The following is a 23,046-nucleotide window of genomic DNA, read 5'->3' as shown; positions in this document are numbered from 1 at the left end:
AATCAGGAAATGATTTTCCTACCCAAGGAGTACAGTATCTCTGCAGCATGAAAGAGAATGCAACATAGCAGAAAAGGAAAGCACAGGGACCCAACTTGGCATACTCAGGTTAGAGAGAGAAAGGGGAGTCACTGGCAATTTATGAAAACAGACATTTTGCAGTTTACCAGCAGAAGCAAACCTCAAAAGAAACATTGCTAGACTTGATACTTGAAGCAATGTTGAGCAATTATATTAGCCAAATACGAAACTAATCTACAAGAAATAAAAAGGTCCTTGATTAAGAAATTGATCAATTTTGGAAATATAGCAGAACAACCATGCAGGACAGAATGGAGAATCTGTCCAAACTGGAGGAAGAACCCAGACTGGACCTTATTAACAAGTATAGTTAACTGGAAGTTAGAAGAAACAAGAAATTGACACCAGACATCTATTCTATGTAAACTATAGTGTTTGTAACTGCTTCTTTTCTTATCTATGTTAGGGATATGTATTTCTTATTTAGGAAAACTCATCACATCCTGAGTAAAAATCATACTTCAGATATCATCATACATAGCTCTTTGGATAGGCTGACCCAACAATCATTTGTCTAGCATAAATGTAAGTACAGATCATCATTTAGATATTTATATCTTAAAAATTTAGCCATGAATTTGGTTTCTTTTTAAATCAGCTACCAACAATTTGCCCCTACTAGTCATTTTCCCTAGGTTAGCCTAGGGAAAATAGTGAGTCCAATGTCTCATTTGTAAAATAGTGAGTCCAATGTCTCCTCTTTAGTATTATTTTTAAAAATAATTATCAATACCATTATAATTTTAAGTATTTCATATCAAAGTATAATATGAAAACAGAGGTTTTCAAACAGAGGTTCAGATCAATCCATGAAGTTTCCACAAATTTCAAATCCAATAAATGTCACAGTCAAGAAACTTAAAAATAAAAGCAGCACTATATATATATATAGGATATGAATTTGCACACTTTAAAGAAAAATTTTGTATAAATGTTGTATAGTTAATACAGTTCATAACATGAATTTTTGTCCATGAGTAGTCAGTTTGTAAATAAAGTAAAAATGTGCAACACTAGAAAAATACATGTGCACATACACATACATAATTTTTTTCTATCAAATGAATATCTTATGGACAATTATTTAAGTCACTATAAATTAATCATTTCAAATAATGAAGTTGTCTTTTTCATTATTTATATTTGTGGGTATAAAATTTTTCATAGATCAAAATATGATGGCATAATGACTTTACATTGTTCAACTCACTTACCATGACTGATAATGAAGTGTACCTTTTGAAAAGTAATTTGAGGAACCAGAATACAAAACAAATACTCAATTGTTTGAGCTCTGCATCAGAATGTATTTCCAAATATAATTCAAATTAACTACAAAGTTTATTCTTAAGCATTTAATAAAAGATCAATATCAATATAAAAAGAGAAAGAAAGCATAGCTTCTCCTAGAAGAATAACCTAAATTTAAGTGCCACTTTTTTCTTAGTTGTTTCTATTTGATATTATAAATATGAGAACAGAAAATATGAGAAAATTTCTCTTGCAATATCACAAATGCAACATAAAAACTAAATACTAATAATTCACAGAATATGACTGTATTAGCTAAGGTTTCTAGAAAAATAGAATCAGCAGAAGATATCCATGGATATAAAACTTATAAAGGTGTCTCATGTAACTATGGGAATGTAGAATCCAAGGCTGCAATCTAGCAACTCCAATGAAACAATGAACTCTCAGCAGAGGCTGGCCAAGGAACCATGAGAATGTAAGGGTCCAAGTTTTGTAGGACAGACCACAAGCTGTGAAATCCAATGAAGGGTCTGGACAAGCTCCACAAGAGAAGTTTGCTGGCAAAAGTAGGAAGAGTGACTGTCTCTTCTGAATCCTCCTTAGAAGCCTAAGCATCACTCATTGCAGAAGACACTCCCTTTAGCTGATTCCAAATGCAATCAGCTATGGATGCAGCCAATGTGATCATGATTTAAGTCCATGAAATGCCCTTATAACAATAGACAGGCCAGCACTTGCCTGACCAAACAACCAGACACCACCACCTGGCCAAGTCGACACATGAACTTGATGATGACAGTCCACCCCTTGTCAATTTGGTAGCTATACACATCACCTTAAACCATACTTAATCTCTAAATAGGAAACAATAACAGGGACATTTTTTCCTTCACCTAACAATACTCTGTTGTCCTGCATAAAACTGGAAACACATTAAATCTCCCCAGAATAGAGTGCAAGTACCTGGATACCTTAAACTTGATGTCTTACAACATAAATACTATAACATGAGCAAAACAGCATTATAGTCCTCATTTCTGTAACTGATCATGTGGTCATAGTTCATATTTACCACTTCCTTCTTCCAGTACCCATTCCATGTTCCTTTTACCCTCAGCAAGCACTTCAGCCGGCCATGGTTGTTTGTCTGGTGAGGGGACCAAACCTTCATTCCTGAAGTTTTAGAGCCATTGATAGTCCTACCTGGATTGGGTTGTTGCAGTTTTCCATTGATTTTAATCACAGGGCATGGTAGTTCTACGATGCCATAGGGGATTTTGCATAATCCAGGAAAACTCTTCTTTACCTCCATTGTATAGTTGTAGTCCTATCCTGACAGTCAGGATCAACCATACAAGTCAGTAAAATAATCCCCTTCTTGGCTTATTGATCCAGTGGCATGAGTAGCCCAAAGTGACCAGGTGGTAGTCTTAGATTCTATTTCAATGGAATCATGTTGTTTCTCCTGGTGGAAGCACTCACCCTCCTGGAACTAAAACCTGCAGGCCAGTAAAGCTCAAGGTGTCAAGGACAAGAAGCAAATATTTTCCTAGTGACTCTCTAGGGGCAATAGTGAGTGGTGCCATGCACATTTCCACCTAGACCTATCAATCCTGGTTATGGGAGAAATAGCACCATGCTGTAGATGCTGATTCAGAGCATATACATCTCCTGGAGAACATTACTCCAGCCCTGCAAAGTATTGCCACCTAGTTGGCACTGTAATTGAGTTATGAAAGGCCATTCCATCATTCTATCAATCCAGCTGCATCTAGATGATGGGAAACATGGTAAGACCAGAGAATTCCATGAGCATGTGCCCATTCCCATACTTCATTTGCTGTGAAGTGGGTTCCTTGATCAGAAGTAATGCTGTGTGGAACACCATGCCAATGGATAAAGTATTCTGTAAGTCCATGGATGCTAGTTTTGGCAGAAGCATTGTGTGTAGGGAAAGCAAATCTATATCCAGAAAATGTGTCTATTCCAGTTAGAACAAACTGCTTTCCTTTCCATGATAGGAGTGGTCCAATGTAATCAACCTGCCACCATGTAGCTGACTGAACACTTCAGGCAATGGTGCCATATTGGGGCCTGAATGTGGGTCTCTTCTGCTGGCAGACTGGGCACTCAGCAGTGGCTATAGCCAGGTCAGCCTTGGTGAGTGGAAGACCATGTTGCTGAGCCCATACATAACCTCTGTCCCTACCACCATGGCCATTTTTTTTCATGAGCCCATTGGGCAATGACAGGAGTTGTTAAGGAAAGAGGTTGACTGGTATCCACAGAATGGGTCATCTTATTCATTTGATTATTAAAACCTTCCTCTGCTGAAGTCACCCTCTGGTATGCATTCACATGGAACAGAATTATCTTCATGTTTTTAGCCCATTAAGAAAGATCTATCTACATATCTCTTCCCCAGACATCTTTGTCACTGATTTTCCAATTATGGTCTTTCCAAGTCCCCGACTATCCAGCCAAACCATTAGCAACAGCCCATGAGTCCGTATATAAATACACCTTTGGCCAGCTCTCCTTCCAAGCAAAGTGAACAACCAGGTGCACTGCTCAAAGTTCTGCCAGCTGGGAGGATTTCCTCCCACCATTGTCCTTCAGGGACATCCTGGAAAGGGATTGCAGTGCTACAACTGTCCACTTTTGGGTGGTACCTGCATATTGTGCAGAACCATTTGTAAACTAGGCCTGAGTTTTCTCTTTCTCAGTCAATACCCTGTAAGGAAATCCCCAAGAGGCCATAGCTCTCTTATCTGGGAAAGAGAAGGTGATGTGGCAGAAGTGCAGACCATAAGCATTTGGGTCACTTCCTCATGTAACCTACTGTGCCTTCAGGACCTGCTCTGGTCCTATCTTGTATATACCATTTCCATTTTATGATGGAGTACTGCTGCATAGGCCCAACTTTATGGCTTGGTGGGTCAGACAACACGCAGCTCATGATAGACAACTCAGGTTTCATGGTAACTTGGTGGCCCATGGTTAAGCACTCAGTCTTTCCTAAGGCCCAGTAGTAGGCCAAAAGCTGTTTCTCAAAAGAAGAGTAAGTAGTTATCTGCAGCAGAGGATAGGGCTTGCTCCAAAATCCTAGGGGTCTGCATTGTGATTCTCCTATAGGAGCCTGCCAAAGAATCCAGACAGCACCTCTATTTTCCACTGACACTTACAGCACCATTGCATCTGCTGGATCATATGGTCCAAGTGGTGGAGCAGTTTGTACAGCAGCCTGGACTTGTCATAGAGCCTCCCCTTGTTTAGGTCCCCACTCAAAATTATCTGCTTTTCTGGTCACTTGATAAATGAGCTGGAGTAGCACACTCAAATGAGGAATATGTCTTCACCAAAATTCAAAGAGACAAACTAGGCATTGTACCTGTCTTTGGTCATAGGAAGGGCCATGTTCAGCAACTTATCCTTCACCTTAGAAAGGATATCTTGACATTCCCCACACCACTGGACACCTAGAAATTTCACTGATGTGGAAAGCCCCTATATTTTTGTTGGATTTAACTCTCATTCTCTGACACAAAATGCCTAACCAAAATATCTAGAATAGTTGCTACTTCTTGCCCACTAATCCAATCAACATGATATCATCAATATAATGGATGAGTGTGATGTCCTGGTGGAAGGTAGAAATGATCAAGGTCCCTGTGGACTGCATTATGACATAGGGCTGGAGAGTTGATATATTCCTAAGGTAGGACAGTGAAAGCATATTGCTGACCTTGTCAGTGAAAGCAAACTGTTTCTGGTGGTTCTTACTCACAGCTATAGAGAAAAAAGTATTTGCCAGAACAATAGCTGCATACATGTACCAAGGGATGTATTGATTTACTCAAGCAATGATACCACATCTGGAACAACAATTGCAATTGGAGTTACCACCTGATTGAGCTTACAATAATCGCCTGTCATCCTCCAACACCCATCTGCTTTCTGCACAGCCAAATAAGAGAGTTGAATGGGAATGTTGTGGGAATCACCAACCCTACATCCATCAAGTCCTTAAGAGTGGCAGTAATCTCTGCAACCCCTCCAGGAATCCGGTATTGCTTTTGATTCTGCAGGGACAGTTCTAGTGGTTTCCACTTGGTCTTTTCTACCATAATAGCCCTCACTGCATGAGTTAGAGAGCCAATGTGAGGATTCTGCCTGTTGCTCAGTATGTTTATTTATTCAGTTATGCATTCTGGAACTGGGGAAATAACTGCAGAATGGTTCTGGAGGCCCACTGGACCCATTGAGAGACAGATCTGAGCTAAAACTCCATCAATAATCTGAACTCCATCAACCTCAACTCTGACTGGTGGACCACAGTAAAATTTTAGGTCCTCTGGAATTAATGTCACTTCTGAACCAGTGTCTATAATCCCTGAAATCAGATTATTTCCTTTTCCCAATGCACAGTTACCTTGGTAAAAGGCCATAGATCTCTTTGGGAAAGGTTTGGAGGAAGATTAATAGTATAAATTTGTGGCAGTATAAATGGGTCCTCCCCCAAAGAGACTTGACCTCACCCTTATTCAAAGGGCTCTGGGTCTGTAAACCCTCTCAAGTTTGGAAATTGTTTGAGGAACCATGACTCTGTTCACATAATTCAAATTAGACTTCTGTTCACCTGACCTAGAACTCTTTTGCTTATACAGCTCAAACAAGAAGTTAGTAGACTACTCATCTACTGTACTTGTAGGTACCCCATGATCTGCTAGTCAATGGTACAAGTCTCTGCAAGACAGATTATTTTGATGCCTGCTTAGAGTCTGCTGTCCATTATGACAGCCATGACCATCTTGTTTTGGCAATTAAGTGCTGCCACCTGGCTTCTGCCAACTCAGGGTCTGATCATCCTCATTGTGTTTAAGGATTCCAACTCAGTGACAGCAGTTCCCACAGTAATATCTGACCTGCAGAGAAGGGCAACTAAAGAGCTCTTCAGGGATGATGGAGCTTGTCTCACAACTTTATTTTCACAGTTCTGGTAACAGGTGCATCCTCCAGACATTCCTGGGGTGTAAGAGCAGGCTTTCCATGATAAGTCCACTCTAACATTCCAATCTCTCTAAGCCGTTGGATCCTCTCATCTTCATTATACCAGGGCAGTTCTGGCATTCCAACCTCAGGTACTATTGGTCACCTTTTGATCCATGTTTCAACCAACCATCCAAACAAACTATTAATATCTTTTCTAACCCCTTGAGTTATAGCAATTAATGCAGAATCTTTGCTTAGTGGACCCATATTCTAGTTTGCTAGCTGTCAGAATGCAATATACCAGAAATGGAGTGGCTTTTAAAAAGGAGAATATAATAAGTTGCAAGTTAACAGTTTTTTTTTTTTACTTCTTTCACACAGTTCTTGGTAATAAAAATGAAATACGTTACAGGCAGAGGGATAGAACCATCAAATACACAATGTGGAAAGGCCTACTTTTTATTTTTATTTAAGTGACTTAATTTGTTTTAAAAAAAATACAGTGCCACCCCCACCTAAAATGGGACATATTGAAAAATGAAGATGTCTAACAGGCCTTTTGGACTTTTCTCATTTCTTTCATAAGGCCAAATTAATCTCAAAGAAGTTCTTTAACTGACCAACATTATAAAGCTTTGATTCAAAATTTTGTGGGGGAGAAATTGAGAATGGATGAGGGAGATGGGCTGAAATGCTAAACGTACCTATGACTTGCAATCCTCACAAAACTACTAAAACAGCTAGTGTTTGGAATAATGCTTTAAGACCTGCTTGTGGATATCCTCACCTTAGATCCCTATTTTCAAGTTTGTTAGGGTAACAAGGTCATCCTTAAATGCTTGATATAGGAACATACTAGGACCTTTTTTTTTTTAAACCATAATTCTGATAGCTAAGTAATACTGTGCCTTTGTAGAATCAATAGGTTTGCCAGAGTAAGGAGAGAGACTATTCTTTTTTGAAATAACAAGGGCCTCCAGAAAGTGGTACAAAAGACAAAATAAGGGGAATATTTGGGAAATAGGAAGGTAACTTAACAGTTTTTAGGCCATGGAAATGTACCAATTAAAACAAGCCTATACAAAAACAAAACGGAACAAAAAAACCCAAGTCTATACAAATGTCCAATCTAAGGCATCCAAGGAAAGATACCTTGATTCAAGAAGGCCGATGAGGTTCAAGGTTTCTCTTTCAAGTGGAAAGGCATACAGCAAACACAGTCAGGGTTTCTCTTTAAGCCGGAAAGGCACATGGTGAACATGGTGTCATCTGCTAGCTTCCTCTCCAGCTTCCCAGGAAGAGTTTTCCTGCTTCATCTCCAAAAGTTGCTGGCTGGTGGACTCTCTGCTTCGTGGTTCTGCAGCATTCTCTGTTGAGGCTTTCTTGTGGCTCTGTCATTCTTCTCTGCTCTCTCCAAATCTCTCTCTTTCTTCAAAATGTTTCCTCTTTTATAGGATTCCAGTAAACTAATCAAGACCCACCTAGAATGGGTGGAGACATGTCTCCATCTAATCCAGTTTAATAGCCACTCTTGACTGGGTCCTATCTCCAGGGAGATGATCTAATTGAAGTTTCCAATATACAGTACTGAATAGGGTTTAGAAGAAAGAGTTGCCTTCACAAAATGGGATTACGATTAAAACATGGCTTTTACATACATTCTTTCAAACCGGCACAGCCCATATCCATAAATTCAGCCTGATCCAGCTTTATATTCCTCCCATCTTTATCTCACATCCTTAAAATCCATTGCTACACATATTCTCCTGATATCTGTATATATAAATTGGAAAACTCATGTAATTCTTTTGGAGTATAATGGACCTCCTCATAGGTGAAACTTTGTACCTCACCTTTTGCGACCTGTTGGAACTTTACTGCAGTTATTGGTCTGGAAAAAATGAGGGGTGGGGGGGTGGGTCATGAAAAGAATTAGAAGTATCTTACGAGCCAGTTGCTTCAGGGCATTCTTTTCCAGATTCATCTGGTGAACAGGATTAATCACTCTAGGTTAATCCCTTCAGGTGGAGGTTGGGTGGCTATGTCCTCAGAGTAGATTATTACAGGGTTATCTAGAAAAGACTCAGCATGATCTAGGGTTTCAACCTCTCTGCTGCCATCATTATCAATCCATATGTTACCATTCCATATTTCAGGGTCCCACTCCTTTCCAATCAATGCCCCCACTTTAACGTCCGATACCATGTAAGATTGGGATTTCAGTTTATGTTGTAAATTTACTACTCTAACGATAAGATTCTGAGTCTGATTTTCAGAGACCTCATGTCTGCAGCTACAGGAAATAACATTTTCCTTCAAGGCACTCATAGAAATATTTACATCTGTCATACAGCACATGAGATTTTCATTTGAAGCCTTCAGCCTATCCCATTCCCTCATCAATGTATACAGCATATCTAACAACACTCAGACAACATCTCTATACCGCCTATTTCCACAAAACTCTGTAAAGTTGTCAAAAAACATTATCCCCCAGAGCCTAGCTTCATATAAGTGAAGCATTGGAAGAATCCAATGGGGGTGTTTTGACTATCTCTTTTGCCAGCTCACCCCATGGATTAGCAGTGCCATTCTGATTATGGGAAACAGAATCCTTAGTGCTTTTAAGTCTAGTCAAAGAAGAAAACCAATCATAAAAACCCTTTTATATGATTATATTTCTTAAGAACCACTTCTGGTATCAAGCTATATTAGCTAGGCTTCTCTAGAGAAACAGAACCAGCAGGAGATAGCTGTAGATATAAAATTTATAAAGGTATCTCACGTAACCATGGGAATGTAGAATCCAAGGTCTGCAGGGAAGGCTGCAGATGGTAACTCTGATGAAGGTCCTCAATGAACTCTCAGGAGAGGCTGGCTGGGCAGTCGTGAGAATGTAAGGGTCCAAAGTCTATTGGGAAGGTTGGAAGCTGGCAACTCTAATGAAGGGTCTGGACAAGCTCCACAGGAGAGGTGCACTGGCTGAAGCAGGAAGAGTGACAGTCTCTCTTAATCCTCCCTAAAGCCTTCTGGTGATTAGATTAAGCATCATTCATTGCAGAAGACACTCCCTTTAGCTGATTCCAAACAAGCTGTGGATACAGTCAAAGTGATCATGATTCAAGTCCATGAAATGTCCTCACAGCAACAGACAGGCCAGCACTTGTCCAACCAGACAACTGGCACCACCACCTGGCCAGATTGATGCATGAGCTTGACCATGACAATAACCCTCAGGCATTGTTTATTCTGGCAACAATAGAAACATGTTATAGAGATTCAGATAATAATGAGGATATTAGAGTTTCTAAATACATGAAATTAAGAAGGATCAGCACAAATCAAAAGAGGAAAAAAATTTCCAGTAGGAGAAGTGATAGAATGATTGTGCTGGCTATTTTTGATAAAACTTCAGGAAAAAATATGGAATTGTAATGCTGTATGACTTCAGTTGGTGACATCTCTGATAGGAACAGCATTATTTCAGAAAACCCATGCTTCTGAGCCAGAAAAACTGGAATATAGATTTAGACCTAGATATATTTACATGGAACTAGTAATACAGAGACTACAAAAGTAAATTTATTTCACTTTGACATCAAGAAACATAGAACCCACCTATTTAGAAAGACCAGATTCCAAACTGGAGTCATTTTTCAAGGAAGTATAGCTAGAGATTATTCTAACAACTGTCCAACTTGCCTTTTAATATAAGAGGTTGTTTATAGCAGATATGTGGATAGAGTTAGTGTAATAAAATTTGGATTTGAATTGCATTTTTCATTTTTTGATTTAATGAATAGCAGATCCTATATGCTAGGCACTGTTGTCATCCCTTTACATAAATTCCATTATTCTTCATAACAACTCTGTGGAGTAGATAGTAAAGTACGACCATGTCAAAGAGGAGGAATCTACAGCACAGAGAAATCCCACAGCTAGTGGGTGAGGAGCTTTGACAGAGCTGTCAAACTCAGAGCATTCCATAGGTAATTTGCTTAACAAGGCTAATACTTGATCATTATTATCATTAGGATCATAAAAAGTGATACATGACATCTGCCAAGTGGTTTATCATCATTAAATGCTTTTTCATTCAATGATGTTAGATGTTTACAGAGACTTTTCAAGCAGACAGGATAAACATTAAAACTCCCACTTTACAGGTGACAAAGCAATGACTGAAGGGGTAAGTAATATGTCACAACAAGAAAAGAACAGAGCCAGAACCAGAAGTAGGTTTTCTGATTCATCGTGTCTAAGATTATTTACAGAATTCAAATACCTGTATCACTGCAATAAAATCAGTTATTTAAAGGGTCTCATGAATTCTCTCTCTCTCACACACACACACCACATTTTAAGGCACTATAAAAATAAGTTAGAATACTTAATTAGAATGCAATATTTATGGAGTACACATTTAAATAGTAAGGTAGTTTGTAGTTCAATGGGCATTATAACTATAACTGCAATTTAGCATCTTATCTGTTTTTCAAAGCATAAGTCAGAGAAAACTCCTCTCTCAGAATAACAGTATATAAAAACAAATAGCTATTCTATTTATTTATACCTCATTGGCTTCATCTGTGCTCAGTTGGCCGCAGGATATTGCACTATCTAAATTATAGTGGTTAAAAGTGATTACATTATTTAACTTGTTTAATAAATAATAGATCATAATTGATTTTATTTTCCTTATGCATTACCTTGCCTGGGTATAGTCATTTGGTTTACATGGCAGAGCCACGTATTTGTTCTCATCTTCTATTATGTGAAGTTGTCACTGCACAGTAGCTGTCAAGCCAGAAAATATATTTTCTAGTTTCCGGTGACTGAATGACTTGCTGTGACACTAATAATGCTTAACTCTTAAGACCACTCAGTCTCAAAAGCCTTTTTCAAAGCCTTATAAATAGTTTTGTAACAATAATTTGCATTTTAACCTTAAAAAGACCTCTAATATTGCATAAGTTTGAGAACACACAATATTTGGAGTTGTAGGTCACTTTTATACCCAGATATGGCTACATGACTAGTTCCCATCAAAAAATGATGAGTGACAATGATGTTTGCAATTGTGGGCTGTGGCTTTAAAGACATTTACTGTGTGTCTCCATGCTTGCCCTTCCCCTTTCTGCAGGATAAATGCAGATACCCAAGACATCCTTCAACCTGAATGATTCCATGAAGCAGAGATTCACCTCTCCTCCCCCCACTAGGAATGCTGTTCATGCAAAATACATTTCCATTATGTTTTGAAATTTGGGGTTGACTTGTTATGAGGGCTAGTGTAAACCTGATGAACAGAGGGAATAATCATTTCACTTGGGGCCAAAATTATCTCCCAAAAGAAAATTAAGTGGATTTTATTCTATCTTATATTTAATCAGGAGGTCTGAAATATCCAGAAATTTTTATAAGGAATAGGTGTGTTTCTGAATCACAAGTTGATAGGTTTCATTATGAAGCTGAAGAACAAAAAAGATAGTCTTTGCTCTCTTTTTCCATAATGTAGGCAGCAAAGAAGAATCCCTGTTTACAGTAAAGAAAATTGGATACTTTTTAATATAAAGAAGATGATCAATAACATGAATCTCAAAGGCATGACAAAAATGCAGCACTAATTAAAAAATTACTTTTAATAAGTTGTGTGTTATGAGGCAAGAGCAAAATTCTTAGGAACTGACAGACTTGGGTTCATACACTAGCTTCGCCTTAATCTCCATGTCAGTGGCCTTTTACTTTATCTATCAACTAATGCCCTCATAGTGTTTGTCTTTGTTGTTGTTGGGAAGTATGTTGACACAGTGCCTGGAACAAAGTAGCATCCAATAAAAGTCAGGCAATTTTCCTGTAAGCTCATGATGAGAATTCAATACTACCTAAATATCTATTCAGTTACAATATTATGATGTTAATGGAAAGAATAAAAATTAAAAAAAAATCATCAAATGACTTTTCTGAGAAGAGTTTGCAAATGTGTGTGCTTTGTGACCCAAACAACACATCAAAGGACAATCTGATATAAACTGGAGGTGCTTGAAGGAAATATTGCCAGCCCGCTAAAATGGCAATGACTTTACTAAAAGGATAATCAACTTGTAGAGGACCACAGAGGAGGTATCAACTAATCCTACTTTGTGAAGTTCAAGGAAGGGTCTATACAGAAATTAACTAGATGAGAAATAAGGGCAAAGACATGCTATTCAGATAGAATTTGCCATTGAGATATATACACCATTGAGGTGTGAATGTATCCAATGGGCTGAGGGAAGAGTGAAAAGAACCATGAGACAGAAAGTAATTAGATTCAATCAGTGTGAAAAGCAGTAATGTGGTGACAGAAGCGAAATCAGGTGGGCTGTTGGAAGAGTCCAGCGAGAGATGGCCAGATTCTGAGCAGGACCAATCATTCTGGATACAGAGACAACTAAGTCCAGCAGTGCACACCTCTCCACCATGAAAACCTTCCTCCTTCTCCCACTGACCAAGCCCATATTCTCCCTCCAATTTTGACTCTGGGGCACATCCTTTAGGTAGCCTTCTTTGACCCCAAACTCTGAGTTAGATGACCCTCTTCTGGGAACCTATTGCCCCTGGGATGCCTCTATTGTAATGCTTCTCACATGACCAAGTACACAACTTAGCAAATACTAGATTACTTGAGTTCATTTTCTCAAATGTGAACCTCATACGTATTTACTTTTGTATCATGAGCATCCAATACACTGTCTGACACAATAGAGATAAAGACTAATCAGCTGAGAATCTTAGATACAGGTGAAACTGGGACAAAAATGAAAAAGCAAAGGAATTTGGACTCAGTAATAGGGAGAGGAATCCTTCCAAGTGGAAACTATATAAGGAAAGCATGAAGATTGGGAACCACAAAGTGATTACAGTAAATTTTTCGTAAGTTTCATTAGTTCAATCATAAGTCAAGTAGGGGTGGCATTTGTCTTAGCAGTTAGGAAACTAAAACAAGGTGGCTAACTGGAAAGCCGTTTGGAGAAAGAAATTGAGGCCCTATCATTTAGAACTTTTAATTCTAGGATTAGGAATTTAGATATTTTTTTCTAAAAGAAATAGACAGTTAAGAAAGTTTTCTTAGAATGTAAATGACACAGAGATGCACTTGAAAAAAATGACTTTGGCGATAGTGAATAGGATAGATTTCAGAGAAGATTCCTAGCAAGCAGTGAATCTAGTTAGAAAACTCACATTGGGCAGGATGGGGAATTAGTAATATTAAGCCAAGGCATTAAGATGGTTCATACTCATTTTTTTGTGTGTGGAGGGTGGGTAGGTGTGCAGAGAAGTATCTTATCCTTATGGTGAGGTAATGAATAAATGTTTATTACAAATAAATGTTATGGATAGAAGGATAGATTATGAAGAATAAAGGTTATATTTTAGAAATATAATCAATCAAGTTGACTTAGTCTTGTTTCTGGTCTGTGCAAGGGAACCAGAGTATGCTTTTGCTGAATATAGGACTATATTTCCAAGAATATGCATTCTTGGCTTCATGTTGATACAGTGGGGGCTGTGTCTCCTGATGCAGATAAACCTATGAAGTTCACTATGTTAAACACAAAAAGTGTTGATATATCCAAGTCTTTGATTCTTTGCTCCTCTTCCCATGCGTTTTCTGATCACATTAGATAATCATCGGATGGAGTGAATGAATCTTTTCCTCCAAGGTCAATAAAGCTTAACCATACTTTTCAAATGCTCACTTAGGTAAAGTAAGAAAGCCTATAAAGGCTAAAGGCAAACTGGGATGGCAATTATTCTCATCTGACATTTTTTGGGGATTATAACTAAGCAATAAGACAAAAGTCAAGGGTGTGTTACTTCAAGATAACACACGTCTTAAAAGTGCTGTGAGGCATAAGGGGGGAATTAGAGCCACCAATGATCTGGGAAATGTCTTATCTCCTAGTAACACAAGTCTCAGTGTATGTGTATATTAGTAGTGCCTGTACAAAGTGTCAGATGCATTGTTGTATATGGATTTATTTTACTATGTAAAACATGTTTAAAACATGTTTTTCCTTATGGTCTGGCAGTGGTTATTGATTTGGAAACCCCAGTTTTGCCATTATCAGCTGATAGGTGCTTGGACCCTGACTTCAGCGTTAGGAGCTTTAATGGGAGATGTGTGCTCAGGGAGCTGGAGACCACTCACTTATAACAATCCTGTTCACTCCAGTTGAGCTCTTTTTGATGATTTCTTCCATTTGGCCCTTCTATATTTAAGAAAATGAATTGAGTAAGGTAGTTCAAAACTGAATTTTTAATATGAGGACCTCTTCTTTCTATATCATTTTCATCTGGTTTTCATAACTAGGCTGTCAGTTACTGGATTTGCATTTGATTGACAAAAAGTGATTTCTAGTTCAGCCAACATCAAACATCCTGGCACTTCATCCTGGAAGATGTTCTGGTAGTTAAGGAGAACATGTTGGACAAAGAATCCTTTAAAGCTGTCTCTTTCTTTCTGCGAGTAAGTACCACAGTGAGACACACCAGGCAAGAAGAAAGACCCATCTTTAATCTATGCTGCTGAGAGAAATCAAAGGGAGTGAATTAAAACCGAGAGTAGCTCTTATGCTCATTGGAGAGCCTTTTTTCTGCTCCATTTGATAGAACAAATAAGATCATCAAAGTAAGTCAAGCACAGGTTCGAAACCCACGGCTCCTTGACCTCAGCTTCCTCCCAGCTTGCACCACCTTCCCTGGAATTTCTTGTGATGTCAAATCACAAAGCTACATGAAGTGCTCACATGCCAGAGGCAGAAAGGAAATTTTATTTTTGGTTTCTGTTACTCTACTGAAATAATACGAAGTTCTTTCATGGCTCTATCTAAGAGTTTCAATAAATCTGCTGCATTTCAAAGCCTGAAAGAAGTGATAATAATAATAAAAAAAGTTTGTCTTGACTGCTTCTAACCACAAGGTTTTCTTGAGAATATCTGCAGGGTACAATGGCACTCAGCTGGCCATTGTTCAGCTCTGGAAACTGTAGGGAATTTCACCTCACTTAGTAGATCTCTCTATTCAGATGTATTCCATACATTTCATATAATAGACATTTATTTTCATGTCAAATTATATACCTTCTAGTTTAGGGTTCTCCTAGCATCTAAGAGGATTTTTAGATACATTGTTCAAGATGTTTCTTAAACTTAATGTTTTATCACTGAATGTATTAATATACCTGTTCCAACTGAAAAATCAAATTTAGGAATGGTGACAATATAATATGCTATGATATATAATATGATATAATGCTATGATATGATGTGATGTGATATAATAAAATTAATGATAAAAATCCAATGAGAAAGGTTAGAGTGTGTCCCATTATGAAATGACTCAAAAGTGTGGCTAATTAGCTCATATATGCTGCTAGTAAATAGTGAGTAACAGAAGGTCTCTAAAAAGGTAGTTTCTTGATCAAAGTACTGTTTTAGCAGATAAATCTATCAGATTATATTGGGGCAGAAAGAAAATAGAGGCAGAGTTGACTGCCAAGTTCTTACAACTGTAATCCATGTCAGAGTAATTGCAGGATCAGAGCATGAGAAGAGTGAAAGCACGTACAATATTCACACACTTTTCCCAAGAACCAACAAGCACATCATTGAAGACTGTTTTTGGAATGCCATATCTTCAGGGAGGAAAAACAAAGAGGAAAAGAAGGAGGAGCTAAATGCAGGGACAAGGTGGATTTTTACTGGTCACAAGGGGGATGAGGCAATGAAAAAGACAGATAAAAAGTAAGTGAGAATGCTGAGTTAGAAAACTTTTCTGAGTTTGTCATAACTTCCATGTATTATATCATGTTCTTCCTTGGATTTCCTCTCTTTCATCATCTATATCTCTTAATATCTCCTCTTTGCTACTTCCAATAGCTGTCTTTAATGAGGGCTCTCCCTTGGCATTTTATTTGGGGATTTCTTTTGTGATCAGAAAATCATGTTAGGGAATTTAACATACAGTGTAGTCAAACCAAATGTAAATTATGTGATTTTAACCTTATCCTTAAAGAGTTGCCACTCCATTCCAATTTCAAGATCCATTATTTTTTAAACTAGTGAATTATCTTTATTTATTTATTATTGATTGATCTGATTGATTTAACAAGGGAGTAAAGGGGACCAGTATCTTAAATTATTTTGAGGGGGAAGTATTTTTTTTTTATCATGCAAACATGGGGAGTGATTCTAACTTTTGCCTAAACATTACTTCTTTTCAATGACTCCTGCGTATCTTTAATAATTGTAACCTGTGTCAAAAAGGAAGAAAAAACCCTCCTCTACCTTGATGCAGCTCTACAAAAATAGACTCACAGATGTCAATTAAAATAATGAAACCAGCCTGAATCATTAGCGTTTTTATAAATGTGGATTTTCACTTCCAAAGAGAAGCACTAAAATTCTTCTTTCATTCATTAAATTCCACTCCATGTAGTTGAGCTGTCTTATTGACAAAATTGTACAGTTCAAACACAACAGATTTTCAAAGCGACATTTCAAGAAGTTGAACTCACCATTTTTAATAGATCAGGTTATTGAGGTGAAGCTCACTGGTCTAAGAAAAAGGATACTCTTCTGTACAATAGTTCTTTGTTTTAATCTGTGCCTGAGACACTGTGAAACACAAGGTCTTTAAAATTAGGATAAAGCATTTTTGTCCATCATTTCCATTTCATCATGCAATTTTCGATCACAATATAGCTTTGCTTAAAACTGCAAATCCTCCAAATTATGGGGTATGTTTGCACCCTGGTGAGAGGGAAATTAGATATAGAACTTCTGTCTTCTGTTAATGTTAATGGGAGTTGCATGTGTAATTCCATTAGTAGCCCAGAACAAATGTATGCTCATGAGTAAGCATTACTTGGTTTTCTGGGCCTTTACCCTTTAAAAGCGCCATTAGTCTGAATAATAGCCAATCCCCCTGGTTATAGCAAACCAAGCCCCAGCTCCTGTAGTTGGAAACTAAGTTTTCAGCTTTCACAAATAGCTCATACTCTCCCTAACCTGACCACTCATATATTTTATGCCCTTTTGTCCTTTGGAGTTAAAATTCAAAAATTTGTATCTTTATCTTAAAATCCCTACATTTTGAAAGTAAGACTCATGAGGTAATGAGACATTTTTAGGAGTCATTAAAAATACTACTAATCCTATTTGAATCTTAGAAAATTTATTAATCTTCCCCATACATTTTTTCCACATTTATACTATTATAATATGCTATTCCCTGCAGGAAGATATTACTTAAAACAATTCTGTGTTCTGTGTTCTCCTTCATGAAGTCTTTGCTCCTAACAATTTTATAAGGATGGACATTCTGGGTTATTCAATTATATTGCATTAAGATTTTGTTTCATGAAGTATGAGGGGCATTTGACAGAAGAAAGATACGGTTTTCAATGAGATTTTTAAGACTAACATGAATTTTTAAAATATCTAGTCTGTAATTTTATCTTTTAGTCAAGAATCCTATTTTAATCTTACTGAATGGAAATAATTTCAAAATATTTGTAAAGAAAGGGCCAATAACATGGAAACATTGCAAAGTATTACTGCTACCACCGTGAGTCAATTGTTTTCTATAACTTTGTTACTCAAGGTATGGTCCACCTTGGAGTTTGTTAGATATTCAGAATCTCAGCCATACCCTGGTCCTTAACCTGCATTGCACCAAGGCCCACAGCTTCCTTTTATCCACATAGACATGCTCCATTGCATTCAAGCACACTTTAGGGACTCAGAATTGTCATTTTTGAGCCAAGATTTGCCCATAATTTTCCATCTTCTCATGTCTAGAAATTTGTCACGTTTCCTTAACTATAGAAATCTACTTTTCTTGATATATAAATACATTTACTCCTGAAAACATAGATAAAACTCCTATAAAGAAATTGAGAACTTTCAGAGTATATGTTTTGGAAACACTGTAAACAAATGCAATTTTCCTACTAGATAATTCTTTATTGGACTGGCTATCAAATTAAAGACTCAGTAGACTAATTGTGGAGCTTAGTAAATGTAGGGTCATGGGCCCTATCCCCATATATTTCTGTTATATTAGTTCAGGTTGGCATCCAGGAATCTGTATTGTTTTTAATGATCTCAGATGATACAGTATATCCTTGGACAATACTTGGAGGAAAATGATCTAATGCTTAGCTTAAAATACCAAGTTTGTTCTTTTCCTTACTGAGCTGTGTGATATAGTCTAAAGCTGTCACTATTTTGTATTTTGTAGGTCAGACCAAATATGTGGGAAAATGGTTAGAAATAATACCATTGCATCTTGAAATTTTTCATTACCTATACTAAAAATAAGTCTCTATTCATATGATAAGGAGTAATTCTGTAATACTATTTCAGAAAATAACCCAAACTGTTCCCATCAATCTTTTTTGCTGGATGTAGATATTGACATTGTCATTTTATTTTGGGTGGCATATTTTGAATATTTAAGTGAATCATTATTCTGGGTTTTAAAAGTGTGCTATCAAAGTAAGGACAAAAATTAAAGTTATTTTTTAATGTCTGAAGTCCTGAATAAATAACAGTCCAACAACTAGAATATTAAGTTGTCAACCTGTCTGTGTTCAATCACTTCAAAACTGAATATTTTAATGGAGTTTTGGAAATGAGTAAGTTGCTCTGGGCAGATCTACAGATCAACAAGTACATGCTTAGGACCAAACTCTGCAGGGAGAAAATATAAGAAAATCTGGATGTGAAGAAGCTACAATTGCATTTGGAAAAAAGTGACAGAACAACAGGAAAGAAACAACATGGTTGAAATGAAATCATATTTCACCAATAAAAATAAAAAGTCTCCTTCTCTTAAAAACGATCTTTTAATTAATCCTTGAGCTAAAGAGAAAATAACATTGAAAATAAGGAATAATGTACAAAACATCAATGAATCTATCATCGATCACAGCCTGTGGGATGCATCCAAAGGGCTTCTCTGAAGGAAATACATAGTACAGAAACATAAAGTACAGAAAGGATAACTGAATATGCATGAGATAAGTGTTAAACTCAAGGAGCTAAAAATAAATACTAAAAAATTGAACTTGAAGCAAAAAGAAATATGAAATTAAGAATGAACAAAGCATTGAATAATATACAATCATATAGGTGGACAGGTATTTGCCAAAGAAAAATCTGACTTAATATAGTCTGATAAATGAAGGAAACACTTTGCAAGATTAATCAATTACTAAAAAAGAAGGTGGCACCCCAGACAGTATCTTATCATGAAAGTCAAAGAAAATGACTATGATAATAAAAATATTCCAGTGCTATCTAGAGATAAGTAGATTAAGGGCCAAATGTTTCCACTCAATTGTGGGACAAGGGGATCAGGTGATTTTAATATTGCAGAAAAGAATAAGGTTACCAGGATTTAGGAATAGTAAAATGTCAAAAATTAAGGACAATAACTAAAGGCAGAATATTAAATTATTTTCTGTGTAGGGAAGGTAGCGATAGAAGGGCAGGTAAATGGGCAAGACAGAATAGAGGAAGCTTTTTAATACTTTAGAAATAAAGGAGAAAGGATAATTGAGGGCACAAGATTGTGGAGCACGTAAGAAGGGAAGGGATCTGAAGCTCAGGTACGAGAAGAAGCCACAGAGACTTTACTGCAATAGGGGCAAAAAAGGAAACCATACTGCAGATGCATGTAGGTGTGCAAATTCTTGTCTGATTTTTAGCTTGTATTTGAAACAGAAGGCAAAATTATGTGCTTAAATAAACAAAAGTTGATGGAGTTGGAGTTTTGAGCAAACATGGGAACTTGGTAAAATCACACTGGAAAATGAGGGAGTGAGCTGATCACAGAACGATCACAGAATAGCCCCACAATGTTCTGAGACTGTGATCTATAGGGGCCCTGATTTGTACAGTTGTGAAGTTTTGCTCCATTTCTTTTCAACAATTGGAATGAAGGTGAATTAATCAAGAATTGAGCTTTTCCAGACAGGTTTCTTAAAAAGACAATGAGTTAAAGAAGTTGTGGACAAAGACAAAAGAATGGTTGAAGTGGAATTCTGGGGAGATGGTAGAACAGGAAAAACTGAGTTCAACACTGCTCCAAGGAACAGCTAGAGAAGGGACAGAAGGATGACTGAGATGGCATTTCCAGGGTGTAAGCGACCTGGAAGAGTTTTCTGCACCACATAGGGTAGCCATTATTACAAAAGTTGAGGAACTGAAAAGCAGAGAACTGAAAACTATCCGGTTGGTACAAACAGCCTAATGTGAAAGGCTGGAACCCTCAGGAGTGCATAGACAGGGAGACGCGCAATAGGAAGTAAATCAAGCTATGTTCCTTGAACATGCTGCTCTCACCAGTGCAGTCCTAGGACCTGTAACTCACCCCACACCCCATGCATCTGAACCCCTTATCTACCTCCACTCCCCTAGATCCAGGTGCCCCTGCCTCACCAACCCTTCACACACATACCCCCACACCAGGTACCCACCCCACACCTCCACCCCAAGTGCATGCATGTCTACCCCAGCCCAACCCACCTCTCCTGCACAAAATGTCCATCTCCCCCCACCCCTCCTGAACCCTACCTCCCAGTCCCTACCCGCTGCAGGCAGTCACAAGCACACAAAGACTGCAGGCAATTACCTCCATAACCAGGCTGCATCTGCCCCCAACCCATACAGTTGTGTAATGCCACCCTGCCTTCTCTGAGCTCTGCACACATATACGTAAAGTTACAGCACTCTAAGAATCACCCTTGTGCATGGCCTCCAGTCACATCCCCCAGCACTATGAAAGCACTAACCTACTTAGCCCAGCCATATCAGCCCCCAGCCCACATAAGCTCAATGTTAATCCACTGCCCTAGCTCTGCACATGCACACGAATGGCCCTGTGCCCTAGACCAGTACACAACAGACCCCTCCTCCCCAGACTTATGACCTGCACAGCAACATTCCCCCCCACCCCACCACTGGGTGCCCAAGCGCATCGGCACCAGCCTAGCTTCCCCAACCTGTGCCTTACCTACACTGCAACACATCACTGCACTGTTGGACCCTGCCCCATGCCCTGCATTCTGTTCACATCCATCCCACAAATACAAAGCTTTAGACTACTGAAGGAAATCAGCTTCCAAAGTAAACCAATCAAGATATTTAAATGCTACAAAGACAGCAGAAGATCATTAAACATCACAATGCAGAAGATATAGCCCTGCCTAATGACCAAATTAAAACACCGGAGGAGACACAGACTTGGAACAACTAATCAAAGATGTTCATATAACTCTACTAAATAAAATAAATGGGATGGCTAATGACATAAAGGAGATCAGGAAGACACTAGAAGAGCGTAAGGAGGAATTTGAAAGAATAAATAGAAAAATAGCAGACATCACAGAATTAAAGATGCTGTAGAACAAATAAAAAACATACTAGAGACACACAATGGCAGATTTGAAGAGGCAGAAGAATGAATAAGTAAACTAGAGGACAGGTCAACTGATTTCAAACACTTAAAACAACAAATGTCAAAAAAGATGGAAGAATTTGAATTGGAACTAAACAAAGTTCACAAACATAAGAATCATTGATGTTTCAGAAGGAGAAGAAAAGGGTAAAGGGCTAGGAAGATTAGTTGAGGATATAATGCGGTAAAACTTCCCAAACCTTGTAAAGGACATTGACATACAAGTCAAAGAAGCTCAAATAAAATGAATCCAAATAGTCCTTCCCCAAGGCACATACTAATCAGTCTGTGAAATGTTGAAGAGAAAGAGAAAATCTGGAAAGCAGTAAGAGAAAAACAAGCTACTACACACAAGGGAAACCACATAAAATTGAATTCAGATTACTCACCTGGCACTATGGAGGTGAGAAGGCAGTGGTACGATATATTTAAGATCCTAAAAAAGAAAGACTTCCAGCCAAGAATTCTGTACCCAGCCAAATTGTTCTTCAAAACTGAGGGAGAGATTAAAATTTTCACAGACAAACAAATCCTGAAAGAATTTGTCAGAAAGAGGCCAACCCTACAAGAAATACTAAAAGGAGTTCTGCCAGTTGAAAAAAAAAAAAAAAGACAGGAGAGGGAGGTCTGGAGGAGGGCACAGAATTGAAGAATACTAGTAAGGGTAAAATAAGGGATAAAAAGAGAAAGAGAGAAAAGAACATATAGATCTGACAAAATCCAAAATATAAGATGGTGGATTCAAGAAACACCTTTTCAGTAATAACTTTGAATGTTGCCAGTTAAAAGACAGATTCAGGGTGGGCTGCAGTGGCTCTGCAGGCAGAGTTCTTGCCTGCCATGCCAGAGACCCGAGTTAGATTCCTGGTGCCTGCTCATATGAAAAAAAAAAAAGAGAAAAAGATACAGATTGGCAAAATGGATTGAGAAATAAAATCCAGCCATATGCTGCTTATAAGAGACTCATCTTAGACAAAAGATACAAATAGATTGAAAGTGAAAGGATGGAAAAAGATGTTTTATGCAAGTTGTAACCAAAAGAAAACAAGAGTAGCTATACTAACATCAGACAAAATAGACTTTAAGTGTGAAGACATCATAACAGATAAAAAAAATACACTATATATTAATAAAAGGGACAATTCACCAAGAAGATATAACAACCATAAATGCTTATGCTACCAATCAAGGAGCTCCAAAGTATGACAC

At 37.8% G+C, this 23,046-nt stretch overlaps 1 protein-coding gene and 1 long non-coding RNA gene across 2 annotated transcripts in view; one reads left to right on the top strand and one right to left on the bottom strand.

Moving 5' to 3' along the window:
- The window catches only part of CSNK2A2IP (casein kinase 2 subunit alpha' interacting protein), a 287,809-nt gene extending 276,324 nt beyond the window's left edge, over positions 1–11,485 (top strand). Inside the window, exon 5 of the transcript XR_013158580.1 lies at positions 11,471–11,485. The gene's annotated coding sequence lies outside the window, so the exon portion shown is untranslated. The remainder of the gene's footprint in view (positions 1–11,470) is intronic.
- LOC143648508 (uncharacterized) overlaps positions 1–23,046 on the bottom strand; it is a 65,031-nt gene that overhangs the window by 1,506 nt on the left and 40,479 nt on the right. The window lies entirely within an intron of this gene.

This window comes from Tamandua tetradactyla, chromosome 10, assembly GCF_023851605.1.
Source record: "Tamandua tetradactyla isolate mTamTet1 chromosome 10, mTamTet1.pri, whole genome shotgun sequence".
NCBI lineage: Eukaryota > Metazoa > Chordata > Mammalia > Pilosa > Myrmecophagidae > Tamandua > Tamandua tetradactyla.
Note: the sequence above shows the minus strand (reverse complement) of the source record. Positions and strands in the feature narration are given on the sequence as shown.